At 53.1% G+C, this 11,681-nt stretch overlaps 1 long non-coding RNA gene across 1 annotated transcript; it reads left to right on the top strand.

The window, feature by feature from the left end:
- The first annotated feature begins 5,181 nt into the window (after window positions 1-5,181).
- LOC132459010 (uncharacterized) lies at window positions 5,182-7,888 on the top strand. Its single transcript, XR_009526066.1, has 2 exons — window positions 5,182-5,973; window positions 6,019-7,888. It is a non-coding gene; the product is annotated as an uncharacterized LOC132459010 (long non-coding RNA).
- The last annotated feature ends 3,793 nt before the right edge of the window (window positions 7,889-11,681 follow it).

The following is an 11,681-nucleotide window of genomic DNA, read 5'->3' as shown; positions in this document are numbered from 1 at the left end:
GTGTGTTTGTTTCTTGTGTGGATCAGAGTGTGAGTGTGTGTGTTTCTGTCTGTGTGTGTGTGTGTGTATGTGTTATTGTGTGGTGTTGAGTACAGAGGGAGGGTCATCATGCTGTGAACGTCTGGAACACAATAAGACGCTGCCTCCAAAGCAAGACCGCCGTGATTATTATGGGATGCTGAGATAAACACCTGGCCAATCGGATTGACTGCGGCTCACCCTGTGTGTGTGTGTGTCTGTGTTTGTGTGTTGGTTTGATTGTGTATCTGCTGAAGTAACACGCCACATAAGGATGTAAGGATGTGTGTGTGTGTGTGTGTGTGTGTGTGTGTGTGTGTGTGTGTGTGTGTGTGTGTGTGTGTGTGTGTGTGTGTGTGTGTGTGTGTGTATACATTGTGTATCTACGGGGTACACACCATATCTGCATAAGTAGCTAGCGCCGCAGCGCCCGTAGCATCCTGGTCCCGTCGAGGACTTGATGATGTCATCGTCCCAGACAGACGAGTGACAAACGAGTCGTTTTTAGCGGGCAGGGGGGGGCCGGGTGGTGGGGGGGCCGGGTGGGGGTCTCTCTCTCGCCACGGCCCTGATTTATGTTGCCAAGCATCCCCGGTGAAGTCATACATCACCAGGGCAACCGGCCCGGCCCGCAGTCCCGGCGTAATGGAGTGTGTGTTTCATGAGGCAGCGGCTTCTATTAATTAGACACACAAACGCTCCTTCTTCATACTCTCTCTCTCTCTCTCTCTCTCTCTCTCTCTCTCTCTCTCTCTCTCTCTCTCTCTCTCTCTCTCTCTCTCTCTCTCTCTCTCTCTCTCTCTCTCTCTCTCTCTCTCTCCTCTCTCTCCCTTCTCTCTCTCTCTCTCCCTTCTCTCTCTCTCTCTCTCTCTCTCTCTCTCTCTCTCTCTCTCTCTCTCTCTCTCTCTCTCTCTCTCTCTCTCTCCTCTCTCTCTCTCTCTCTCTTTCTCATGCCTCTTTTGAACCAATCAGCGACAGCCTCACATCTCAGCCTCATACCTCTCAGTTCTCTAATCAGGAACTGCGGTTAATATTTAATTGTGGAAACCTTGCTGTTGTGTGCAGGCACAAACAAACACACACACACACACACACACACACACACACACACACACACAACACACACACACACACACACACATATTGATCGGTTTCATAATTAGCTAAGGGCCTCTGATCATCCAGCAGGAGAACCAGAGACAACTTCTTTCATTCCCTCTCTCTCCTTTCTCCCTCCTGTCCTTCTCTCCTCTCCCTCCTCCTCCTCTCTTCCTCCTCCTCCTCCTCCCCCTCCTCTCCTCCTCTCCTCCTCCTCCTCCTCCTCTCTTCCTCCTCTCCTCCTCCTCCCCTCTCCTCCCCCTTCCTCTCCCTGAGATATCCTTGTGAGGTTGTATTTCTACAGCTGTCTGTCTACCCTCTCCGAGCCTCCATAGCTTTGTATTCATTTACACACGTCAGACGCTCTCTCTCCTCCTCCCTGTGTCTCTCTACCTCCCTCTTCCTCCCTCCCTGTGTCTCTCTACCTCCCTCTCCTCCTCTCTGTGTCTCTCTCCTTCTCTCTGTGTCTCTCTACCTCTCTCTCCTCTCTCTCTGTGTCTCTCTCCCTCTCTCTCCTTCTCTCTGTGTGTCTCTATCTCTCTCTCTCTCTCTCTCTGTATCTCTTTCTCTCTCCCTCTCCCTCCCCCCTCTCTCTGCCTCCTCTCTCTCTCCCCCCCCGCAGTGTCTCTCGCTCTCTCTGTGTCTCCTCTCCGTGCCTCCCCCCCCTCCCCCATCACCTCCCCATGTGTGTGTGTGGGCGTGCCAGAATCACAGGACTAATTAAAGGTCTCTGACGTGTTCACCTCAACCTCGCCCGCCTCCTCTCCTCCTCTCTGTTGTCGTAACCCTGACAACTAGTTTGCATGTGACCTGTAAATCCCTGTTGATCTCTTCCCATTGGCTGGGACATCACAGGTTAAACCAATCGCAAGGAAACAATCAACATTGTTCAGGGACAGAGGGACAGAGACAGAAAGAGTGACGGAGTGACAAAGCTCTCCTGGGTTGGACTATAATAGGCCGGAGCCATCTCAAGGCTATCCTCCTCCTCTTGGGAACGTAACATTACATTACATTTATTTAGCTGACACTTTCATCCAAAGCAACCAACAGTAAGTGCAGTCGAGCATGGAGGCACAACCCTGAAACAGCAAGAATCATGGGAGTCCATAAAGGGCTTCAGCGGCAGACTGCTCCGAGTGCCGCACCCGGGCAGCGAGACGCAGAGATCTGGTTCTGCTCCCCTGGGCCGAGGCGGTCTGAACCGCCTCTGCTTTATGGTTCGGGGTTCAGGGTTTATGGGTTAAAGGGTTTAAGGTTCGGGGTTCAGGGTTCATGGTTCGGGGTTCAGGGTTTATGTTTCAGGGTTCAGGGTTTATGGTTCGGGGTTCAGGGTTTATGGTTCAGGGTTTATGGTTCAGGGTTCAGGGTTTATTGTTCAGGGTTCAGGGTTCATGGTTCAGGGTTCAGGGTTTATGGTTCGGGGTTCAGGGTTTATGGTTCAGGGTTTATTGTTCAGGGTTCATGGTTCAGGGTTCAGGGTTTATGGTTCGGGGTTCAGGGTTTATGGTTCGGGGTTCAGGGTTTATGGTTCGGGGTTCAGGGTTTATGGGTTAAAGGGTTTAAGGTTCGGGGTGTAGGGGTTTAGGGCTTAGGGGTTAAGGTTTAGGGGTTCGGGTTTAGGGTTCAGGGTTCAGGATTTAGGGGTTCAGTGGTCAGGCTTTAGGGGTCAGGGTTTAGGGGTTCAGGTGTCGGGGTTCAGTGGTCAGGGTTCAGTGGTCAGGGTTTAGGGGTTCAGGGGTCAGGGTTTAGGGGTTCAGTGGTCAGGTTTTAGGGGTCAGGGTTCAGTGTTGAGGGTTTAGGGGTTCAAGTGGTCAGGGTTTAGGGATCAGGGTTTCAGGGTAGAGTGGTCAGGGTTTAGGGGTTCAGGGGTCAGGGTTTAGGGGTCAGGGTTCAGGGTTCAGACGTACTGATGTCAGTGCTGGTCCCGGTCCTCCCTCGTGGGTCCCGACCCGAGCAGGGAGGCTGTGGGTCTGGAGAGGCGGACCGGGCCCCTAGCTCTGGTCCGGGGCCCCCAGTATGAGGGCGTTCTCTGAGGAGACGCTGGTGGGGTTACACACACACACATAAACATATGTGCACATATGAAGACGCAAGCATACTCACACAGATACACACACATGTGCACACACACACGCATGCCTTTGCATGCACACTCACACAAACAAACACACACATTACACGGCAAAACAATAGAGGAATGTACTGAGAGATCAAATAACTAAATTATATCTCGTGTTTCATTGTGTATGATCTATTTGCACTGTTCCTTAAACTAATATTGAGCTCTGCGCGTTAATCTCAGCTGTTATTTCGGTGGCCAATTATGCCTGCTTTTATAGCCCTTAGCTAAAGCTCTGGTCTAATGGAAGAACAGGTTATATAGCCCTCCACCTCACTGGCTCTCTCTCCCACTCGCCATGCCCTCTCTCTCTCTCTCTCTCTCGCTCTCGCTCTCGCTCTCTCTCTCTCTCGCTCTCTCGCTCTCTTGCTCTCTCTCTCTCTCTCCCTCCCTCTTATGTATGGTCCCTCTGTAACCGTGGCAACCAGGAAGGAGAGGGCCTCATGAACATGAGGAGTGAATGTTCAGGTCCGTCAATCACTCCTATACCGGCCCTGGCTTCAAATCATCTCATAACTGGAAACCAGTAAGGGCTTCCCGGAACCAGTCCTTACCTATGATGCACTGCACCAGTGCCTACCCATGATGCACTGCAATAGTCCCTACCCATGATGCGCTGCAACAGTCCTTACCCATGATGCACTGCACCAGTGCCTACCCATGATGCACTGCAATAGTCCCTACCCATGATGCGCTGCAACAGTCCTTACCCATGATGCACTGCAACAGTCCCTACCCACGATGCACTGGACCAGTCCCTACCCATGATGCACTGCAACAGTCCCTACCCACGATGCACTGGACCAGTCCCTACCCATGATGCGCTGCACCAGTGCCTACCCACGATGCACTGGACCAGTCCCTACCCATGATGCGCTGCAACAGTCCCTAACCATGATGCACTGCAACAGTCCCTACCCATGATGCGCTGCAACAGTCCTTACCCATGATGCACTGCACCAGTGCCTACCCATGATGCACTGGACCAGTCCCTACCCATGATGCACTGCAACAGTCCCTACCCATGATGCACTGCAACAGTCCCTACCCATGATGCGCTGCAACAGTCCTTACCCATGATGCACTGCACCAGTGCCTACCCATGATGCACTGCAACAGTCCCTACCCACGATGCACTGGACCAGTCCCTACCCATGATGCACTGCAACAGTCCCTACCCACGATGCACTGGACCAGTCCCTACCCATGATGCACTGGACCAGTCCCTACCCATGATGCACTGGACCAGTCCCTACCCATGATGCACTGCAACAGTCCCTACCCACGATGCACTGGACCAGTCCCTACCCATGATGCACTGCAACAGTCCCTACCCACGATGCACTGGACCAGTCCCTACCCATGATGCACTGCAACAGTCCCTACCCATGATGCGCTGCAACAGTCCCTACCCATGATGCGCTGCAACAGTCCTTACCCATGATGCACTGCACCAGTGCCTACCCATGATGCACTGCAACAGTCCCTACCCATGATGCACTGCAATAGTCCCTACCCATGATGCGCTGCAACAGTCCCTACCCACGATGCACTGGACCAGTCCCTACCCATGATGCACTGCAACAGTCCTTACCCATGATGCACTGGACCAGTCCCTACCCACGATGCACTGCAACAGTCCCTACCCACGATGCACTGGACCAGTCCCTACCCACGATGCACTGCAACAGTCCCTACCCACGATGCACTGGACCAGTCCTTACCCACGATGCACTGCAACAGTCCCTACCCATGATGCACTGGACCAGTCCCTACCCATGATGCACTGCAACAGTCCCTACCCACGATGCACTGGACCAGTCCTTACCCACGATGCACTGGACCAGTCCCTACCCATGATGCACTGGACCAGTCCCTACCCATGATGCACTGGACCAGTCCCTACCCACGATGCACTGCAACAGTCCCTACCCACGATGCACTGGACCAGTCCCTACCCATGATGCACTGCAACAGTCCCTACCCACGATGCACTGGACCAGTCCCTACCCATGATGCACTGCAACAGTCCCATACCCTCGTGGTTCTCTTCCTCCGTTCTCACAGGAGCAAAGAAATCTCTCGAACCACAATGGCATCAATTAAGGGCCAACCAGAACATCTGATCTTGTCGTTGCTACGCTAATATCCCCTTTAATGGAGCTTGTGGTTGATCAGGTGACCAAACCCTCCTTCCTGATGGGCCCCTGGGGGGGCTGTCATCACGGAGTGACACCTCCCTGTGAACAACAACACCTAGTGGTTGTTGGCCGAAGCATCGCCGTGGCAACGGGAGGAGAGTGGGGCTTATCCGTGGCAACGGTTCAGAGTACTGAACAGCAGGTGGGAGAGCACTTTAATCCCTTCACGTGCACACTACATGCAGTGCTGTCGTGCATGTGTGCTTGTGCGTGTTTGTGGTATTTTTACAGAAAGCTATTAAAGGTCAGAGGTGCTGTCATAATTCCCTGCAGCTTAGCCGCTCTGCGCGCCGGGCCTCTCAATCCGCCCTGAAAACCAGGAAATAGAAAAGAGACACAGGGACACAAAGGAGAACTGCTTCCTGCTCTGATGGAGGGGCACTGGTGGAGGGGAGAGGAGAGGAGGGAGAGGAGGGAGAGGGGAGGAGAGGGAGAGAGAGAGGAGGGAAGAGGATGCGCCACAGAGGGGGAGAGAGTGTGAATTGTGAGAGAGAGGATGAGAGGAGTAGAGCGAGAGGGGGAGAGAGGTATGAGGTAAAGTAGGAAAAACAAAAATACAATAGCGAGAAATAACAGCAGTAAGAGGAGGGGGACAGCGAGAGAGATACAGTAGGAGAGAGTGCTATTAAGGGGAGATACTGCAGCAATACGGAGCTGGGAGGCACCAGAAGGTTTTTGTACCGACTGAAGCTGTGATGGTTGCAGCATCAGGACCGGCAGACTCCCCTCGGTGTGGTCAGCTCAGTCTAACTCAGCCAGGTCCGAGGCCCCGGTCCGAGGCTCCGGTCCGAGGCCTCGTTCAGAGGCCGTGTTTCTGTTGAGAGCAGGTTAGTCTGGTGGCTATTGACTAAACTGAGATCAGGTTAGTCTGGTGGTTATTGACTAACCTGAGAGTGGGTTAGTCTGGTGGTTATTGACTAACCTGAGAGTGGGTTTGTCTGGTGGTTATTGTGTTCGCGCCCCCAGACGGTTCAGTCCGGACTGTATCGGAGCTCACAGGAAGTCTCTCTGGAGGAGAGCATCGGTTAAACTAGCGTCAGAGTAACAGCGAGGAGGTTTAGACGCTGACCTACGAGGACGCAGCGAGAAAGACTCTCACCGATGGAGAGAGAGTGAGGAAGAGGATGAGACGGATGGACGGCTGGAGAGAGTGAGGAAGAGGATGGAGACGGATGGACCGTTTGAGAGAGAGTGAGGAAGAGGATGGAGTCGAATGGACCGTTTGAGAGAGAGTGAGGAGGAGGATGGAGACGGATGGAGTTCTGCCCAGCAGGAGGTTGTAGGATGAAGGGGGAAACAAACATGTCTGAAACGTGTCACACAACGCGCAACGCACACAGCGCTGTAAACGAAACATAAATCAAACACAGCACACAACACACACATAGCTGTAAACAAAACATAACTCTAACACACAACGCACACAGAGCTGTAAGGCAAACAAGCAACGCAAACAGAGCCATAGGCTGAACACACAGAATACACACAACACACAAAGCCATGAGAATAACATAAAAGGAAGCGCACCATTTACAAAAAGCATCGGCATGGCAACCCAAACGCGGGGTCTCTTCTCTCTGATGCCTGCTGTGAGTGCAGAGCGTGAAGGCGCAGTACCTGATTCGGCCATCGAAGGCGCTCTGTTCCCGTTCTTAGTCAGAGAAGGATCGACCAATCCCGTCGAGCGGCCTGTGGCCGCATGGGTGGAATCAGTCCGTCCGTCTCCTGGGTTGGGGGGCGTCTTGGTCAAGGTGCAGACTGTGGGCCTGAGGGGGTGTGTAGTTGTGTAGAGTTGTGTAGACAGGGTGTGCAGCTCTATAGGGTGTGCGTTCCCGGAGCAGGGTGCAGCACTGCCCTGAGCTATGTTCTTGTTGTTGTGCTGTTCTCTTGTTGTGTTGTTGTGTTGTGTTGTTGTGTTGTTGTCGGTAAAGCTCTGAGACATCTGAGGGTCAGCTGCGACAGACTGCAGCTCTGACTGTAAACCGTGGAGCCACACACACACACACACGCACACATACACTCGCACATACACATGCACACATACAAACACACATACCGTGCAAATATACATGCACATAAACATGCACGTAAATACACAAACACATAAATATGCATACACACATGCACTAACACATGCATACACACACTTGCATGCTCGCCCACATGCATGCACATTCATACACACACTAAACATACCTAAACATGCATGCCTGTTTACAAGCACACGGCAATCATTGAATCACTCTCTCATAAACACACACACACACACAGACACACACAGCCACACACACACACACACAGAGACACACACAGCCACACACACACAGAGACACACACAGCCATACACACACACACACACACACACACACACACACACACACACACACACACACACAGACACACACACACACACACACACACACAGCCATACACACACATACACAACCTGTGTGTGCACTCTGTCTTCTCCAGTCGTCTGCTTTAAGCTCACAGTGCAGCGAGCCGTGTGTGTGTGCGTGCATATGTGTGTGCATGCATGTGTGTGTTTTGATGTGTGTGTATTAATGTGTGTGTTCATGTGTGTGTATTAATGTATGTGTTCATTTGTGTGTATCAATGTGTGTGCGTGCATGTGTGTGCTACATGTGTGTGTGAGCTCTCCTCCGGGCTGGGTGCTCTGAGGGTCCGACCAGCCCTCCCACCGCCCCCCTGCTCTGCAGACGTACTGCGGGGACACACAGGGCTGGGACACGGTCAGAGGGTTCAGGGATGGCGAGAGACGTCTGGGGCTCGGAGCGGGAACACCTGCCCTCCACCGCACCGGGCTCTGCTGCACACCACTCTTCCTCAGCGGCCTCGGCACTGCCATTTTCAGTTTTCCTTCTTGTCTCTTCCTCTCCTCCTCATCCTCCTTGCCTTCTTCACCCCTCCTCTTCCTCTCCTTCTCTCCCTGCCTTCTTCACCCCTCCTCTTCCTCTTCTTCTCATCCTCCCTGCCTCCTTCACCCCTCCTCTTCCTCTCCTTCTCTCCCTGCCTTCTTCACCCCTCCTCTTCCTCTTCTTCTCATCCTCCCTGCCTCCTTCACCCCTCCTCTTCCTCTCCTTCTCTCCCTGCCTTCTTCACCCCTCCTCTTCCTCTTCTTCTCATCCTCCCTGACTTCTTCACCCCTCCTCTTCCTCTCCTTCTCTCCCTGCCTTCTTCACTCCTCCTCTTCCTCTCCTCCTCATCCTCCCTGCCTTCTTCACTCCTCCTCTTCCTCTCCTCCTCATCCTCCCTGACTTCTTCACTCCTCCTCTTCCTCCCTGCCTTCCTCACTCCTACTCTTCCTCCCCGCATTCTTCACTCCTCCTCTTCCTCCCTGCTTTCTTCACTCCTCCTCTTCCTCCCTGCTTTGTTCACTCCTCCTCTTCCTCCCTGCGTTCTTCACTCCTCCTCTTCCTCCCTGCCTTCTTCACTCTTCCTCTTCCTCCCTGCCTTCTTCACTCCTCCTCTTCCTCCCTGCCTTCTTCACTCCTCCTCTTCCTCCCTGCCTTCTTCACTCCTCCTCTTCCTCCCTGCCTTCTTCACTCCTCCTCTTCCTCCCCGCCTTGCTCACATCTCCCCATCCTGTGCTCCTCTTCCTCCGTCCATCCACCACCCCTTCTCTTGTGTGTGTGTGTGTGTGTGTGTGTGTGTGTGTGTGTGTGTGTGTGTGTGTGTGTGTGTGTGTGTGTGTGTGTGTGTGTGTGTGTGTGTGTGTGTGTGTGTGTGTGTGTGTGTGTGTGTGTGTGTGAGTGGTGTGTGTGTGTGTGTGTGTGTGTGTGTGTGTGTGTGTGTGTGTGTGTGTGTGTGTGTGTGTGTGTGTGTGTGTGTGTGTGTGTGTGTGTGTGTGTGAGAGAGGTGTGTGTTAGTTGTGTGTTGTCTTGTGTTTGCATTGTACTCTATTGTGTTTGGGTTGCATTGTAGTCTGGTCCAGGGTTTATTTTTGAATGTCATTGTGTTGTTCAGTTGTCTGGTCTATGGTGCGTTGTGTTGAGTTGTGTGTAGTGTTGTGTGTTCTGTTGTGTGGATTGTGTGCACAGCCGCTGTGTGCTCTGGCAGCGATCAGGATAATCCTGCCGGCTTCTTCCCTTATGTAGTGTCGTGTATTGTGTTGTGTAGTTGTGTAGTTGTGTAGATTGTGTACGGTGTGTCGCCTGGCAACAATCATTATCCAACAATCCTTTTACTGCTGCTGTGGAGTGTTTGAGTGCGTGTTTTTGTGTGTACGTGTGTGTGTGTGTGTGTGTGTTTTTGTGTGTACGTGTGTGTGTGTGTGTGTGTGTGTGTGTGTGTGTGTGTTTTTGTGTGTACGTGTGTGTGTGTGTGTGTGTGTGTGTGTTTTTGTGTGTACGTGTGTGTGTGTGTGTGTGTGTGTGTGTGTGGGGGAGGGGGGGTTAGATGCCACCCACCATTAGTTACCAAGTGTTACCATGGAGCCAGAAAAGCACCGGACGAATTCAGTCCGTTTACCGTTTACTGAGGGTCCTCCGAGTGGGGCTCTTGTTATCTGTGAATCCTACATGGTGTGGACCCCTTGTATCTCCTCCAGACCTTCATTCATGATGTTTCTCCTCATTATCTGGGAACCAGAAGACACACTCATTATCTGGGAACCAGAGGACACACTCATTATCTGGGAACCAGAGGACACACTCATTATCTGGGAACCAGAAGACACACTCATTATCTGGGAACCAGAGGACACACTCATTATCTGGGAACCAGAAGACACACTCATTATCTGGGAACCAGAGGACACACAGAATCTGGGAACCAGAAGACACACTCATTATCTGGGAACCAGAGGACACACAGAATCTGGGAACCAGAAGACACACTCATTATCTGGGAACCAGAAGACACACTCATTATCTGGGAACCAGAGGACACACTCATTATCTGGGAACCAGAAGACACACTCATTATCTGGGAACCAGAAGACACACTCATTATCTGGGAACCAGAGGACACACTCATTATCTGGGAACCAGAGGACACACTCATTATCTGGGAACCAGAGGACACACTCATTATCTGGGAACCAGAGGACACACTCATTATCTGGGAACCAGAGGACACACTCATTATCTGGGAACCAGAGGCACACAGAACGCCCTCTCTGAGCGGGCGTTCTGTGTGCCTCTGCTCCGGGGATGAGTTCAGTTTCACTGGTATCGTCAGAACCCTCAGTGGGGCTGATCGCCTCCACGGCTGAAACACAGCGCAGTCCCCGTGCGCCGCTCGCTGGAGAACCGTTATTCATCAGAGCCCAACGCCGCATGCTGCGCCACAATAAACTTTACATCCTCCCTCTTTGAAAGAACTTAAGTGAAATGGAGCGCCTCTCCCACTCCTGTTTTCAATTATCTCCCCGCCGCCGCCGCCGCCGCCGCGCGCTGACGCTCTCCGGGCTGTCGTAAACGTCAGCAGAACTCAGGACTGATTAGGCAGGGTCCTCTGCCGGTTCTCCTCCCCGGAACGGCGGGGGGACAAAGAGCGAGCGGTGTTCACCGCCGCCGCGCTGCTCGCTCTCCGCCGAACCGTCGCTCTTCGTCGCTCTCCCTCCCGTGCTATCAGCCCGGAGACGATGCCCCCCCCGACCTCAGAGGAGGTTTAATCCGGTTTGAACAGGATAGCCCGCAGACACCCTTTGTCCTGCCTGCGCCGCTGGAACCACTCGGTCCCGTCAGCGGACTGGGCCGGTGTCGTCCCGTCTCCAGGGGAGGCGCTGCTCGGTTCCCACGGCGACCGCTCCCCCATCGGAGGAAGAGGAGGGGGGGGTCGTGTTTAAGGGCTTCAGGTGAGGGGCCCTTAAGGGGACGCTGAGTGGGGCTTTAAAGGGAGGTGGAAGTTGTGGTTGGGTGGGTGGTGTCTTTAGGTGGGTGGTGTCTTTAGGTGGCTGGTGTCTTTAGGTGGCTGGTGTCTTTAGGTGGGTGGTGTCTTTAGGTGGGTGGTGTCTTTAGGTGGGTGGTGTCTTTAGGTGGCTGGTGTCTTTAGGTGGGTGGTGTCTTTAGGTGGGTGGTGTCTTTAGGTGGGTGGTGTCTTTAGGTGGCTGGTGTCTTTAGGTGGGTGGTGTCTTTAGGTGGGTGGTGTCTTTAGGTGGGTGGTGTCTTTAGGTGGCTGGTGTCTTTAGGTGGGTGGTGTCTTTAGGTGGGTGGTGTCTTTAGGTGAGTGGTGTCTTTAGGTGGGTGGTGTCTTTAGGTGGGTGGTGTCTTTAGGTG

Source organism: Gadus macrocephalus, chromosome 6, assembly GCF_031168955.1.
Source record: "Gadus macrocephalus chromosome 6, ASM3116895v1".
NCBI classification, from domain to species: domain Eukaryota; kingdom Metazoa; phylum Chordata; class Actinopteri; order Gadiformes; family Gadidae; genus Gadus; species Gadus macrocephalus.
The sequence above is the reverse complement of the archived record's forward strand: the minus strand, read 5'-3'. Positions and strand labels throughout refer to the sequence as shown.